The sequence below is a fragment of the Zingiber officinale genome, chromosome 11A (genome assembly GCF_018446385.1).
Source record: "Zingiber officinale cultivar Zhangliang chromosome 11A, Zo_v1.1, whole genome shotgun sequence".
Classification (NCBI taxonomy): domain Eukaryota; kingdom Viridiplantae; phylum Streptophyta; class Magnoliopsida; order Zingiberales; family Zingiberaceae; genus Zingiber; species Zingiber officinale.
In genome coordinates, this window is record NC_056006.1 from 41,383,379 (window position 1) to 41,400,160 (window position 16,782).

At 36.6% G+C, this 16,782-nt stretch overlaps 1 long non-coding RNA gene across 4 annotated transcripts; it reads left to right on the forward strand.

Annotated features, from left to right (window-relative positions):
• The first annotated feature begins 11,745 nt into the window (after positions 1 to 11,745).
• On the forward strand, positions 11,746 to 15,584 carry LOC122032639. Of its 4 annotated transcripts, none has more exons than XR_006126176.1 (8): positions 11,746 to 11,867; positions 12,166 to 12,278; positions 12,906 to 13,012; positions 13,084 to 13,154; positions 13,343 to 13,632; positions 13,773 to 13,906; positions 14,944 to 15,272; positions 15,463 to 15,584. It is a non-coding gene; the product is annotated as an uncharacterized LOC122032639 (long non-coding RNA). The 4 variants fall into 4 exon arrangements; XR_006126178.1 differs by lacking the exon at positions 11,746 to 11,867 and adding an exon at positions 11,882 to 12,027 and having other exon boundaries at positions 15,183 to 15,272; XR_006126175.1 differs by lacking the exon at positions 11,746 to 11,867 and adding an exon at positions 11,883 to 12,027.
• The last annotated feature ends 1,198 nt before the right edge of the window (positions 15,585 to 16,782 follow it).

Below are 16,782 nucleotides of genomic sequence, written 5' to 3' on the forward strand. Positions count from 1 at the left end.
TCATTTAGTTATGTCCTGAAGAAACTCTACTAGCTATCCCTGGAGCATAGTCTATAGCGAGTTAAATTAGCCAAAGATCTCATCATGCAGTTGACTAAACGGATCTCTAGACTATGGAGGAGCTGAGGATGATGCCCCTTAAGCCGCATCAAAATATAGCGTCTGGGGAACTCTAAGGCCAAAAATGGAACAATAGGCTCCTCTACAGCGATAGGAACATCCTTAATATTAGGCTAATCCGTAGCACGTGAAATGTAACATGGATGAGTATGCTTGTAAACTAGGCCCTGAGAACTAGCCTTAATCCTAGCCAAGGGCATCTAACAGAGGCCAACTAGGTCAAAGTCGAATAATTTTATCAATTCCCCACGTCCAACTCCTACCCCCAAAGAAGTATGAAGCAGTCAGGATGTGACAATGAATTATATAAACTTTAAATAATGTACTATAGCCAGAGTAGTAGCAATGGACTGAAAGACCCAATAACCAAAATCCAAATCCAACTTATGATTACGTGCATACATCAAAAAAATATGGACTGGACATAGGATAGCTTGATCTCTAGAGGAAAGAGGATGAATGCAAGAGATGACCATTTTGTAGAGTGCATTGTCAATTGGACTAAGTAAAACTGATGACATCTTCCTTGGTCGAGGACCTTGGAAGAAGTCGGCATACATGAAATTAAGAGTCAAATGAGCAAATGGAGCAAGTAAAGTATCATGATAAGATGGATATGGAAAAACCCGATTAGGGGAGGGGTGCATGCATAGGAAACGAGAGAATATGTCAAGATCAAATAGCATGCCCCTTAAAGCAACTCTAGTCTTGAAGTGATGAGCATTAATCTCACATAAATTATGATAGAATTCAATACAAAGTGTGGGATTGTATTCATATTTACAAAGAACTAGGCTATCTAAGGAGTAATGTTGGATGATATTAATGATCTCAGGATAGTAGTTCTAAAAGAAAGGTAGATCAAGACACCTAGTTCTGACAACTAAAAAGGTCTTGTTGTTAAAAGATCAATGTAGGTCTTCCCTAGAAAACCTAGGGTCTTGATTGGGATTAGAGGAGCTAGCCTCCTTTTGACTAATTTTATGAAGTTTTTCACTACAATAATAAGAATAGAAAGTATAATAAGTAAATTGAGCAAAAAAAGAAGAAAATATGTTTAAATCATACTGAGGCATGATTCTAGTCTGAAGAAGGTCGTAGGCGGGGAAATATAGACTGAAGGCGGAGAGAGAGATGAAGGTGAAGAAGAGTTGAGTGAGGCAAAGCTTCTGCCCAGACATTGGTTATATAGATCTCGATCGGTCGACCGATCTCTAGGTTCGGTCGACCGATCCCTTAAAACGTCGAATTATTAATCAATCAGAAGAAGGTGGTTGATTTCAATCAACCAAATCCGGTTTTCAGTCGACCAAAAAATTGATCATATGTATACATTTGTGCATTAGATAAGGTTGAATTGAAGTTTTTGGTCAACTAAACCAGGTGTTTGGTCGATCGAATAATTGATGATAAGTTCAATTTTCAGCGATAAACTAATGTTTTTGGTCAACCAAACCAAATATTCGGTCGACCGAACAAATGATTACTTTTTAAAGAAAACGCCGAGTTTGGTCGATTGAACTTGGCATTTGGTTGACTGAACCCCACCTTTTTTTAATTATTAAATTCTGTTTAGGGTTAATGTACTTAATTTGTTGAAGGCATTAAATATTAATTTACGATTTCAAGTTTAGTTGATGTATCATTTAATTTTGATTTAGTTTATTAAGTTTTGATTAATTTTTGGGTTAAGTTTAAATTAATTTTAAATTTAGATTAAGTTTTAATTAATATTTTTAATTTAAGTTGAGTTTTAATTAATTTAAGTTTTTAAATAATTAGGTTTTGAATCACGAGAATGAACAAGGAGACCACCTCTAGGGTGCTAACAGCCCATGGTTTGTGCCCAAAGCGATGCTGGTCATGCACAGGAGTAAGATAACCTCCTGTCGGTGGCCAGACCAAAGTGGAGTCACTGATCTCCACACCAGTAACCTAAAACACATCCAATTTCATAATTGGAATTGATCCAATGAAACAACTAGGAAAGGATTCCATCCGACATTAATCTAAATCTACACACTTACCCCAAATCTCGATCATAGTGAAGGATCCAGGGTTATCATGAAGGGCGGTATTCTTCTCTTGTCAGTTGTCTTCCTCCCCTAGTCACAGCTAGCGATGGTTGGCTTAGGCACAGCTGAAGAGAAGAAGAGAAGCTCGGCTATGGATCTAGGGCTAGGGAACAACAAAGGACCGGAGCTCTCACCCGACCGGTGGCATCTCCGATCCAACCCTAAGCAATGTTGCAGCATTGAATCTGGGAGAAAGGAATCTCGCAAGAGGGAGAGCGTCAACAACTCTCCCGTGGCTGGTGTGTCATTGTCCTGACCTCACATAGAGGAAGAGGGTCGGTGACCGAGCGAAGTGGTGGCGATCGTGATGAGGAAGAAGAGAAGTCGGCGAGTTGAGGGACGGTGGTTGCAATGCTAAGTCGGCCTCATGCGAATAGGTGCTGCGACACTAGGGTAATCATGAGAGAGAAGATAGGCGTGTTGGTTAGTCCAAGGAAAACGTACCAGTTCCACTGTACAAAAATTTTTGTACAAGTGTCCAACCTTTCCTTAAATAACCTACTTGTTCTTTAGAAATTAAATTAGGAATCACAGACGGAACTTAACATCATTGATTCCAAATTTAACTTATCTGTTCTTAATAATTTAGATTTAAATCGCAAGCGGAACTTAACACTGTTGATTCAAATCCACCTATGTTATTAATTCCATTAAATATTAATTTCCAAAATTGGCTTCCAGGACTGCATAGTGAGGCACATGGCCTTTTTGGATATGGGAGCAACCACCACCGCCTAGACAAAGCCTTTTAAGGAAAGCTAATAATTATTTTCCTTAAATAACTCTAGGTTAACCAAAAAGAACAATCGAATCACAAATTCGAAAAAGAAGAAAACACAAACTCGAAAAACTAATTCGAAAAACTAGATCTAATGTCTCTTGTGTTTGGAATTCATACAAAGAAAAATAACTAGCATGATGCGGAAAATAATTGTTAATTATACCTTCTCTTTGTAAACACACGACCTCGAGATCTTCTGCCGTATTCCTCGCCTCGCCTTGGACGTCCTGTGGGCGACGATCTTCCAAGATGAACACCACCCAAAAGTTCCTTCCTCTTCCTCTAAAATCCGGCCATCACCACCACCAAGGAGAAGAGAGCAAAAGGGAAAAGAGAAGGGAGAGGGCCGACCACCACCAAGAGAGACTCCTCCAAGAGAATAAGAATTGTTGTGTCTCTTGAAGCCTCCCCACCCCTTCTTTTATATTAGTTGCCTAAGGCAAATACGAGAAATTTTTTTACAAAAATTAAAATCTTCCTCTACCTTTTCCTTTTCCCTTTTAATTTTCCTTTTCTTTCCTCTTGATTGAATCAATCACCAAATCAATTAGATGATGATTTTTTTTATAATTGGCCGACCCCTTGCTTGGGCTCCAAGCAAGGTGGTCGGCCACCACATCAAGAATAAGGAAATATATTTTTTAAAATTTTACAAGAAGAAATCCTCTTATAAAGTTTACAAGCTCTCTTTCCTAAAGTAGGAATTGAAAAAGAAAAGTTCTAAAAATTAAAATCATGTTTTAAAATTTAAAACATCTCTTATAAAATTTCCTTTTTTAACATGGTGATAGAAAATTTAAATTTTAAAACTTATCCTCCTTTTTTCTTAAACCATGAGGATGGTTAAAAAAGGAAAGTTTTAAAATCTTTTAAAATTTCTTTTAAAACATGTGACCTAATTCAAATAAGGAAAGTTTTAAAAATTAAAATCTCTCTTTTAAAACGTATAGTTTCCTACAAAGAGAATATTTTAAAAATTCAAAACAACCCTCCTTGTATGAATTATTGTGGTCGGCCCCTACTAGCTTGGTCACCAAGCAATAGGGTCGGCCCCTATAGAAGAGGATGTGGCCGGCCCTTGCTTGGTCACCAAGCATTGGACCGACCCCCTTCTTGGGCACCAAGAAGAGTCTTACATTTGGATGGACTTGAGGCTATAATGAGGCTACGACAAGGACCTAGAGAAGAAATTGGTTTTGGCCTTCCGATGAGCTTGAGTATCCCGTGCTCGCCCTGAACACACAACTCAAGTTCATCTATAATAACTCATTCCACTAGAGAGTTATTATCGCACTACCATACCAATCCCAAATTACATTATGGGCTCTTTCTTATCATGAGTGTGTTAGTCTCCCTGTGTTTAAGATTACGAATGTCCACTAATTAAGTAAGTTACTGACAACTCACTTAATTAATATCTAACTCCAAGAGTAGTACCACTCAACTTCATTGTCATGTCGGACTAAGTCGACCTGCAGGATTTAACATGACAATCCTTATGAGCTCCTCTTGGGGACATTCTCAACCTAGATAAGTAGGACACAGATTCCTTCTATAATCAACAACACACACTATAAGTAATATCATTTCCCAACTTATCGGACATATTGATTTATCGAGCTAAACCTCACCCTTTGATAAGTCAAAAAAATAAATATTAAATATATGTGCTTGTTATTATATTAGGATTAAGAGCACACACTTCCATAATAACTAAAGTCTAGTTCTTTTATTAAGTCAGTACAAAAATAACTTACCTAAAATGGTCCTACTAAATACACTTGGAGTGTATCAGTGTAATTTATTAGTTAAGATAAACTAATACTTAATTACACTACGACTACTTCAACGGGTTGTTCCTTTCCATTTTAGTCGCGAGCAACTGTTTATAATTTATAAAGAACCGATAACATGATCTTCTGTGTGTGACACCACACACCATGTTGTCTACTATATAAATTAATTGAACAAATTACATTTAACAAATAAATGTAGATATTGACCACTGTGATTCTTTATTTCTAAATAAATGTTTATACAAAATCTAGGCTTTTAGTATACACTCTAACAATCTCCCACTTATACTAAAAGACTATGCTGCCATAAATGTTGTCATACATCTGATTCCCAACCCTTCAACATGCCTATCAAAAGCTCTTGCCTTAAGGACCTTAGTGAAAGGATCTACAGGTCATCACCTGATGCAATCTAGGCGGCAACAACTTCTCCTTGTTTATACGATTTCTTGTATTGGGTGGTACTTGCGCTCTATTGTGTTTACTTGCCTTATAGACTTATGGTTTCTTCGAGTTTCATACTGCACCACTATTATTACAATAAATTGTAATAATTTTGGGCAAACCAGAAAACATGTCTAAGTCCATCATGAAGTATATGAGCCATACAGCTTCTATGACTGCCTCAGAGGCTGCCACTTATTCATCTTCTATGGTGGAGTCCGAAAAAGCACCTTTGCTTATCACTCTTCTATAGTTATGACTTCACCTCCTAAAGTAAACACAAAACCCCGAAGTCGACTTACTATTGTCCCTATCCGATTGGAAGTCAAAATTTGTGCAACCTACAGGGACCAAATTATCTGCTTTGTAAGCTAGCATATAATCTCTAGTGCCTCTAAGGTACTTCAATATATGCTTTACTATAGTCCAATGTCCTTGTCTAGGGTTACTTTGATATCTGCTAACTATGCCCTCGGCAAAACAAATTTCTGATCTCGTGCATAGCATACATTAGGCTTCCGACAACCGAAGCATAAGGAACTGTCTTCATTTCCTCTATCTCCTTTGATGTCTTCGGAGACATCTCTTTATGTAAGCGCCCACCCTTCTTACCCAAGGGCGGCGCTACGATCTTATACTACTTACGTACATGCTTTAGTTATACTATAACAGCGGAAAATTTTAAATCATTCCTTTTATTTAAATAAGCATGATATCACATATTCTGATTAATTCGAATGTGCATATATTGATCATATAACTAAAAATATTAATTTGTCCGAATCGTTCTTGCCGAGCCACCACCACACACATCACTATCTGCTCCTCCTGCTGCTCCGTCGTTCCGAATATCCGTCCCCCATATCTGCGGTACAAGGAAAGTAAGCTATGAGCACTCATGGCTCAGTAAGTTCCTTTCCTACTCACTAAAACCGAATTCATATCATTGCATATCAATATCATGCGAGGTATCATAAGCATACGACATACAAGGGTATCATATTCATATTCATATCATAATATCACATGACATTATATCTAATCATCAGATAATTCAAGCACATATGTAGGCAATGCATCATGAATTTGAAAACTTATACTTATAAGTACTTGAAATTAATATCATCATTAGAGGGGATCCCGGTTTGTACCACATACATAATGCGCACGCTTCATAGGTAGGTCCAAGGTAGCAAGTCTTGAACCCTACCATGCATACATACTAGGCCCGAGTCTTACTCCATCGACCTAGGGCATTCAGAGGCCCATTACTGACGAGGCCCGAGTCTTACTCCATCGACCCCGGGGCGTTTACGGAGCCCACCCTTGGTACAAACCATACAAAAAAAATAACTTATCATGCATAACTATCATATCATGTCCCTAACAATCTTTCATGCATTTCCTTTTTCATTTCTTTTCATTATGTATAGCATTTCCTATGCTATAACATATCATTACGTAACATAATTTCATTTCTTCTCATTATGTATAGCATTTCCTATGCTATAACATATCATGGCATATTACGTAACATAATTTCATTTCTTTTCATTATGTATAGCATTTCCTATGCTATAACATATCATGGCATATTACGTAACATAATTTCATTTCTTCTCATTATGTATAGCATTTCCTATGCTATAACATATCATGGCATATTACATAACATAATTTCATTTCTTCTCATTATGTATAGCATTTCCTATGCTATAACATATCATAGCATATTACATAACATAATTTCATTTCTTCTCATTATGTATAGCATTTCCTATGCTATAACATATCATGGCATATTACATAACATAATTTCATTTCTTCTCATTATGTATAGCATTTCCTAGGTTTCTTTCCCTTTTTCTTTTATTTTCCTTCATGGCCGAAACCTACCAGTCCTTAAGCTAGGTTTCTTAAGTGGCCTAAAGCATGGAAAGCCTAAGTAAATATCATGGCAAAAGTTACTAAGAACATCATACACAAAATTGGATCATAAACAAGCTAGGACTCTTGTGATCTTACATGTCTTATATCATGTAACTAATTTTCTACATTCCAATTAAACATGAGAGCATTAATCAACTTTCATATCATAATATCACAGAGGTCTTGAGCATATTAATATTTTTGTTTAGGCTAATCTAAGCTATCCCTTTTATCATGGCCGAAAAACCCTAAAAAGAGTTCATGAGTTTCTAGCAATGTGAACACCCTTTAAGAAACTTTATATCCTATCATAGGAGCATGTTTATTTAAATTTTTTGAAGGTCTTTCTAACCCTTAACCTTTCTGGTCCGAAGCATACAAGTGAGTTTTCTTTTGGTTCCAATTAATTTCCAAGCAAGAAAACCATAGAAAGGTCCTTAGCATTTCATAGAAGGAACCTTGCACTAGTTTGGTTAGACAATAATCTTCCTAGCCTCTTTAAAATATTTTTGGTTAAATCCTAGGGTTAGATACTCCTCTGATCATACATCATATCAGTATAAAATCATGGAAAAGAATCCTTCTACATAGCATAGAAAATCTTATCATGAAATGAGGTCTTGTTTAAATCATCCTAGATTTGAAAACCTTTTCTTTAGCTGAATTTTCTTAAATTCTTTCCTAGGTTTTCTAATCCTTATAAATCCGAAAATCACATAAAATCCTTGTACCACAGGTGAGGGAAGCTTACCTTCTTTGCTTAAGTTTCCTAGAGTTGAGAACTTGCTTGTGGACCTTTCTTCCTTGCTTGCTTTGCTCGGCACCAATGGAGGAAGAAGTGGCTAGGTCTTTTGGTGGAGAGGAGGAGGAAGAAGAGGAGGCTTCTTCCTCTTGTGTTGCTCGGCAACAAAAGAAAGAAAGAAAAGAGGGAGTGTCTCGGCACCTCTAGGAGAAGAGGAGGAGAGTGAGTTGAGGATGAAGCCACCCTCCATGCCTATTTATACTAAAATGAGGGAGGAAAACTTGACTTGATTCATCCTCCTTATTTATTTCTCCTCTTTAATGATAAGAATATTCTAGAGAAATGCTTCTTGAGTTCTCTCTTTTCTTTCCTTTGATTTCTCTCTGTTCTTTCCTTTAATTAAAATTTCGATCTCTCTGCTTACAATGTCCTCGCCTATCACGCTTGGTTAACTGATGCATGCATCCACAAGAGAACCAAGGATCAAAACTTGGTTATGTATATTTTTACTTCTTTTACTTCCTTTTCCTTTTAAGTAAAAAGAATCCTTTCTTATTCTTAACTACTTAGTCCTTTCTCTCCTTATCAATAATTCTCCTATCCCCTTTGATATCCTATACATGTTCCTTACAAGAGGTCCAAGGTTCAATCCTATTTCTCTTCTAACATATTATTGATATTCTTTTGTACATAATAATTCATATATCACCATATTATGCATTATGCATAAATATTTCATACACATATATATTATCTCATATTCCTTCCTTTTGTTTACATTAATTCCATGTATTATAAATATAGATGATTTATATTCTCAACTTTATTTTCTTTCATAAAGTTTTAATCATCTAAATCCTTCCCATCTTAATATTCAACTTAGAATATTTACACCTTCTTTTCACTACCTTCAAACTCTCATTATCCTTACTTTCTTATCTAGGCTTTCTAGGGGTGTTACACTTTAGATAAAGCTACTCCATGCTGAAAAGGTAAGAAACCTTTCTTGGAGTTTTGCATGCTTAAACCGAGCGAGGATTGTTTCGATATATGAAGCTTGGGATAAGTAAAATATAATCTTTTATTGCGATCCCTTTGATCCCAAGAATATATGCATTCTCCCAAGTACTTCATATTGAATTGTTTGGACAACCATACCCTTACGCCTGACAACACTTTGATATTGTTTCCAACTACCAAAAATTTTATCTACGTATAGTACAAGAAATACCACCACGTTTCCATCATATTCCTTGTATACACAAGACTCATTCGGTTATTAAATAAATCCATAGATCTGGACTACTTTATTAAACCAGATGTTCAAAGACCTTGAAGCTTTACTTCAGTCCATAGACCGATTGAGCTTACATACTAGATGCTCTTTGCTCTTTGCAATGAACCCTTCTGGTTGCTATGTATGGATGCTTTCTTCAAGACTTCCATTAAGGAAAGTTGTCTTGACATCCACTTACCAAATCTCATAGTCCATATAGATAAAAGAATCCGGATAAACTTAAGCACGGCTACTGGCGAAAAATTTTCCTTTTTCAACAAGCCTTGCTTTGAAAGTTTCCACCTTCCCATCTATCCTCTTTTCCTATTGTAGACCTGTTTTCACTTAATGGCTTTTACACCATTTGGTGATTCTACAAGCTCCCAGACTTTATTAGAATACATATATTCTAATTCTGTATTCATTGCTCTTTTCAAATATGCTGCATCTTTATCTTGGAGCGCTTTGTCATATGTTCGGGAATTAGGTTCATGTTCACAAAGGATCAAGTCCAAAGACTCTCCCAAAACATGAATCTTTTAGGTTGCCTAACAACCCTCCCACTACGATGAGACACTTTCTGTAATTGTGTATCATTTGTGATACGTGTTGCAGTTTCTTATGATATTTCATCTTGTACAATTGTTACTAGGTTAGACGTGTCCTTTAATTTCCTTAAGAACAATTTTTACTCATGGGCTTGTGATTCATAGTATAATCCTTTTCTAAAATCGGGCATTGGTGCCAACAATGACCTTCCGATTTTAAGGACTATAAACCTCTTTTCGTTTTTCTAGGATAACTCACAAACAAGTGAACTCATGTCCAACTTATCAGTGTCTCTCACGTGCTAGACCACCCAAATCTTATTATGCTTCAGACTAGGCTTACGCCTATTCTGCAATTCTGTGGGAGTAGAGAGTTCTGACTTAGAAGGTACTATGTTCACTTCCGTTTCCAGTGTATATCCTTAAAATGAATTTGGTAATTTTCTGAATAACTCATCATCGATCTAATTATTCCATAAGAGCCTTATACCTTCTTTCTACTACACCATCTGATAAGTGACTCCTAAACTCTCCTAAGAGGTATTTGTTAATACTATTTCATCATAGTGTCTTGATACTTTTACTTTAGTGTTACTCCACATCAGTCTAGTACTCTCTGAACTAATCAAAACACTTAGACTTGTGGTGCATCAAGTAAATATATCCTTATTTCGAATAGTCGTTTATAAAAGAGATGAAATATTCGAAACAACCTCTTGCCTGGATAGTCAAAGGTCTACACAAATCAGAATGAACCAATTCCATCATATTTTTGGTTCTATACCCCTTAGACTTAAAAACTTCTTGATTATTTTTCCTTCCAAGTAAGACTCGTAGGTTGGAAAGATTTCCACTACCAATGAACCCAAGAGTTCATTGGTTATTATCCTTTGAATCCTACTCAAGTTAATATAACCTAGCTTTAGATGCCAAAAATATGATTGCTTCATCTCCGAAGGTTACTTTCTCTTATTTAGAAAATGTGTTATTAATTTCCATTTATTGTATCGTGGGAGTTATTGGATTATAAATTGTCAACCAACGTACCAGAACAGATAACTTCCCTATTTTTCTTGATCACAAGTTTGTTATCAAAATAGACAGAATATCTATTCTTTAATAGTTTCACTACAAGAAAAAGCCTCATAGACATCGGTGGAACAATAACAGTTTTAAGCAAAAACCGATGTCTTTGAGTATTTTACACCGATTTTTCCAAAAACCGGTGTCTATAAGCGCAGATTTTCGCTCATAGACATCGGTTTTTTAGCCGATGTCTATGAGCGCCTTTTTTTTTGTTAATAGACATCGGTTTTAACAGCGGTTTTTAAAACCCTATGTTAATGAACCAAAAAAAAAATTTAATTTTTCCACCAGCCAAAATTTATAACACTTCACAAAGTTCCCTCCAAACCTAAACCAATATCGCGCCCCTTCTCTCAGCCTAAACCTAAACCTAAACCTCCGACCATCTCTCTCAGCCTCATCTCCCTCTTCCCTTTCCTGGATCTCTTCCCCTTCCTGGATCGACGCCCCTTAGGATCAAAACCACCTGCTTCGATCCTAAGCAAAATCGCAGTATAAATCGTTCCATTCTGCCTCCTCGTCCGATCCTCTCTTCCTCCTCCTCCTCCTTCCTCTTTTCGCTCTTCCCGGCTAAGGTAGGGGCCGACAAGATCCGAACAGCTAGAGGACGCCCACGACCACCATGGAACGGTTGGTCGGCAACATGAGGGAATCCGAAGGAAGAGAGAACAACACCGAGATCTCTGATCTTGTGTAAAGGGGTCTCCTTCTTCGGAAGCAGAGAGATCGAGTGCAGTACAAGAATAACGAAGTATGTCTTCCTGTTAAAACCCTAAAATTGCAGGCATAAAGGCTCTCCGTACTTCATTTTCTCCTTCTCGGCCTCTTCCCTCGCTGGGTACACGGTCAAAACCTCTCGTTTCCTCTTTTCATTCTTCTTAATCGTCTGATTGCTAAAGGTTGAGGATGGGGTTTGGGGTAAACCTCTCTATAAAGCGCCGAAGCCTTTTCTTTTCCCCCGACTTTCTCCTTCTCGCGACTTCGGACTTCACGCGACCGAGACCGGCGATTTCTTCTTCTCTCGGTGGCGCCGGCGAAGAGCGGACCTTGGAGCGTTGAGAGGAAGAGAGGTTAGTTACAGCCGAACCTTCTTTCTCCCCGATCCCTTCCTCCCTTCTCTGATCTCAGTGAACAACGGCGACGGATCTCGATCGGTGGATTTCGCCGGCTGTCGGGAGGGAACCAAGGGCATCGGCGTTGGATCAGGCCAGCATCGATTGTTTGGAGGAGGTAACAACCATTGTTCCTTCCCGATCTCTGTCCCTGTTTGTCGGCAAGAACAAGTCATTGCCCTAACTTCGATCTTGGAGGTAAGGGTTTGGTTTTGGTTGTGAATTCGAACCTTGATCCTTTCTAGTGTTGATTCAGGTGGTTCTTTCTGGGAAGCAGAGACTGGTATTTTGGTCCCGGCCACCACAGCTCTGTTGGATCGATCTCTTCTTCGTATCAGTGATCGTCTCCGGTGATTGAAGGGTGCAGAGGTAATGAGGTCGATCTGTTGTTGTTGTTAACAGGTTGTTTTAATGACTTCTTGTTATTCTTTCTTCTTGATCATGCTAGTGAAGATGCACTATGTAATGTTCTGTTTGTAGGGGATTGAGGTATGGTTTAGTTCTTGTTCCTTACCCTTGTGCGATCATTAGTTGCAGTAGATGTTACCTAATGAATCCTGTGTGTTTTGAGCTGGATCCATGGCAGAGTCAATAAGAATTTGTTTGTTCTGGTGTTGGAGGTTAAGGGTATGATGTGTTACTAGTTAACAAGGATAAGAGTTGTTATATTGGGTAATTGAATGTTGTAAATAAAGATTAACCTGAATCTGAAATGGTTTCAGTGACATTTAGGTTTCATGTTAGGTGATTATGGAAGATTGTAACCTTGAAGATCTAATGGGAATTTAGATATTGGATGGTTTAGGTTAGAATATAAATTTAATATGGTTATGTTAAAAGAAGGGAGTCGTACCTATGGTTAGCGTTTCTTTTGTATGTTCATTTCCTCCAGGTTTTTGTAATTTAATTTCCACCCTCTAGGGTTTTTTTTAATTCAGTTTTCGATGCCTAATTCCACCCTGCTTCTTTCTGACATACATTTACACATTGTTTCAGAGGATGCGATGTGCTTATTTTAGATACTGGATTGGGAAGTGCAGAGAATCAAGCAAGGGTCAAGGAGTTGCTTCATGTGGAGGAATCAAAACTAGAGGAGGATGAGGGTAAGTGTTTTTACTCATAATATTATTTTAGTTTCTGTTCAGATCAGTTGGCACTCGATTCTGTGCTTTAGGAAATACCACTCCAGCAGTGAGATGGGTTCGAGATGATAAATATGATTGCATCCGATTAAAGCATTGCAAGGTGAGCTATATTCACTGTGTATCCCCCCTTCAGAGTACATATGTATCTGTATAGTAATTAATTTCAATATAGGCACATCAAATTACCTTAATTGTTTCTAGACATAGACTTAATCCTTTGGATTACTTTATTTTAATTGGTAGAGTATTTGCCACTACCTTTCTATTATTCATTCTTTTGCTTTGCAGGTTGTGACAAAAATTGATTGGCATCGGAAAGGAGACTATTTCACTACTGTCGTTCCTAGTGATATCCTAATTATGAATTTTAGTTGTACTTATTTTTAGTCATTCCTAGTGCCTATTTTATATCTCAGTTTTGTTTCTTTCTTTTTTCTAATACACACTGACAAATTGGAAATATATAAAAATCATGACATTATACCTAGTTACCTAGCCTTTGAGGCTGGAATCAGGATGAAACCTAAAGTGCCCTGAAAAGTTTAGGCATACCAAATTCTCTCAGTTTAATGACAGAGGTCAGTTGTGTTGCAAACTTTGTTGTTTTCCTTGTTTTTCATTTACCGCGTCTAGATTAAGAAACTATGGCTTTCTAACTCAAATAAAAATTGCAATTCCTGCCTATCTTAGACCTAACATTAACTTATTAATTGAACAGGTGTTTTAGATTGTAAATTTCATCCGAGGCAGCCATGGCTATTCACAGCTGGAGCAGATTCTGTCATTAAACTGTATTGCCACTAATGATAGATTCTCCAAGAAACTTTGAAGAATCTCCTCGAGTCAAGATACGTGAGTACTTGCTGATCCTACATGAATACGGTAGCAAGTTCATGTTCTTTGCTTGATAATTTATTCTTTTTTGACCAATTCATTTCCGCAAACCCCTTACCTGTAAGCACCAACTAGTATCCTTATTGTCAAGAATTAATTTTATCAACGACTTATAAGTTTGGTATGCATATTTCTTATGATGTTGAACCTTGACTTTGAGACACATGATGGCTTTGTTTTATTTTTTTTGTTGAATTTTCTATCCTGTAAGTTTCAACTCCACTAGTATCATGTTTCCATAGATGATGCTGTCTTAGATGTTGGAGTCGTGACTCATTCTTTATACTGATGTTTCTGTGTGGAATTTTCCCAGTTGTCCTGTTCATTGTTTGATGTTTCTGTGTGTGTTGTAGCTGAATTTGGTTGTAGCTTCTGCAAGCTTTCTTCACTTTCTTCCCTCCACTATCTATTAACAAGTTTGATCTTTACAATTCAGTTATAAGAACAAATAATATGACCAAAGGTTGACAGCTTTGCTTCATCCTTTTTACATTTCAGTATGTGGATGAAAGCAAATATGTACTGATGTACCTAAATGGATTTACAAAAATATCTTTGAAATGTTTTGTCATACAGATATGGCATCTAGTATAATTTTTTCCAACTTGATTGTTGCATTATCATATAATGAGATTAGGTGCACAGCTTGCAGTCAGTTTATTGTTTTTGCTAAAGATCATTGCTAGTAGGCCGACAAAAGACAGGTCTAAAATGAAGCCTAAGAAAACATGCTTAAGATGATATTTTAAGATTTTCTAAACATTGGATCATTGCGGAAGGTTGTGATTGGCACGGCAAGTGTTCTAAAATGAAGCCAAAGAAAATGGGGGAGAAAATAAGGTTCGGCTTGAGGAATTTATGCAATAAAGCAGTTTTATATTTGATTCCTTCTTTAATTATATTGCGTGTGTTCCTAAGCTGCAACCTATTAATAATTTTAGTTTTATAATGTTCTTTGCCACTACCTTTCTATTATTCATTCTTTTGCTTTGCAGGTTGTGACAAAAATTGATTGGCATCGGAAAGGAGACTATTTCACTACTGTCGTTCCTAGTGATATCCTAATTATGAATTTTAGTTGTACTTATTTTTAGTCATTCCTAGTGCCTATTTTATTCCTAGTCACCTTATTTCAATGACAAGAACAAGGGTTCTCATGGCCAATATGTGTCTATTAATGGGATTTTCAATGTCTTGCTTACCACGCTAATCCTACTTCTGATTGGATTTGCAGCTTCAAGATATCAAACTCTACACCTTCTATATGGAGCTAGATTTGCAAAAGCCATATCCAACTCGAGGAAGTGACTTATTGACATGGGAGGTAGGTGTACCTCTTTAGTTCCGCTTTTAACCAAATATCCCTATAAAGATTCATTTGTGTGCTCTTAACATATCTATTCCTACAACGTTGTTATCTAGGATTAGCATTTATTTTGTTAAATGTGATTTATGCACCTATAATTATTCTGGTGAAGTTAGCATTCTATTAAACTAGATTATGACCTTTGCAGAGAACTTATTGGTAACCAAGGACTTTGTGAAGATAGCAAATTTTGGCCTTGCTCGTGAAGTTCATTCGAAGCCACCATTCACAGAATAGGTTTCAACACGCTGGTAAGCATGTTTATGACAAGCACTTGTGATCTTATATTTTTTATTTGATACATGTACACATTTGTTTTAGTTATTTGACATATGGTGGATTTATGTGTTTTTACAGTTTACCAATCTCAAGTACTCCAGAGTTGAAATTGATGAAGTGCAATTCGAGTGGGCTGAATGCATGCTAGATTACATTTGAAGTGTGGTTCTACCTTGATGTGTTAAAAGAATGTTCTACCTTGATTTTGATATCTATTAGCTAGCTTTTGAAGTAAAAAGAATGTTTGGGTATTTTATGGATATTATTGTAAGAAGATTATTTATATAATTTGTGAATATTTGTGTATTTTATGGATATTATTGAATGAAGAATATTTGTACAATTTGTGAATATTTGTGTATTTTTTTTTTGTTATTATCGGTTTTAAAATCAAATCTGTGTTGTTAAAAAATATACATATTACATCGGTTTTCCACCGATGTAAAACCGGTGTTATAAAGTAATATTACATCGGTCATTTACCGCTGCCAAAACTGGTGTTATTAACATACAATATTACATCGGTTTTACACCGTTGATGAAACGGTGTCGTTAAGTGATACTACACTGGTTAATAACCGATTCGAAAACCGGTGTCGTTAAGTGAAACTACACCGGTTTTAACCCGATGTCTAAAATGACAGACTTTTAACATCGGCTTCATAGACATCGGTCAAAAATCAAATAGACACCGGTGAAAACCGATGTCTATGAAGGTTTTTGTTGTAGTGTTTAGAAACCGTAATCAGGTTCATTATAAACTTAGTACGTAAAGACAATTTCTAAAAATCCATATTATATTCCTATCAGAGGATAAACATCTCCCACTGCAACAACTGCTACTTTTGTAGTAGTGCCCATGTAGACGGTGTTTTTCTTTTCATATAGTTGTCGGGTTTCCTGGAACCCTACAATGAATTGCAAACATGATTAATGGCATCTGTATCTACACTCCAAGTTCTGGTAGATAATACCACTAAACATGTTTCAACTAATGAATTAAATACACTTATATTGTTCTTAGTTCTAAGAAGACAGTCTACCTTAATGTCCAAGTCCTATTTCCAATCATTATAATTGGGACTACTAAGTCTTTTCTATAGCATAACAACTAGGGGATTAACTAACATTTGAAAACCTAAGAATCACAAAAATATTTGGTCAATACCAACTCCTTAAAAATCCCCGT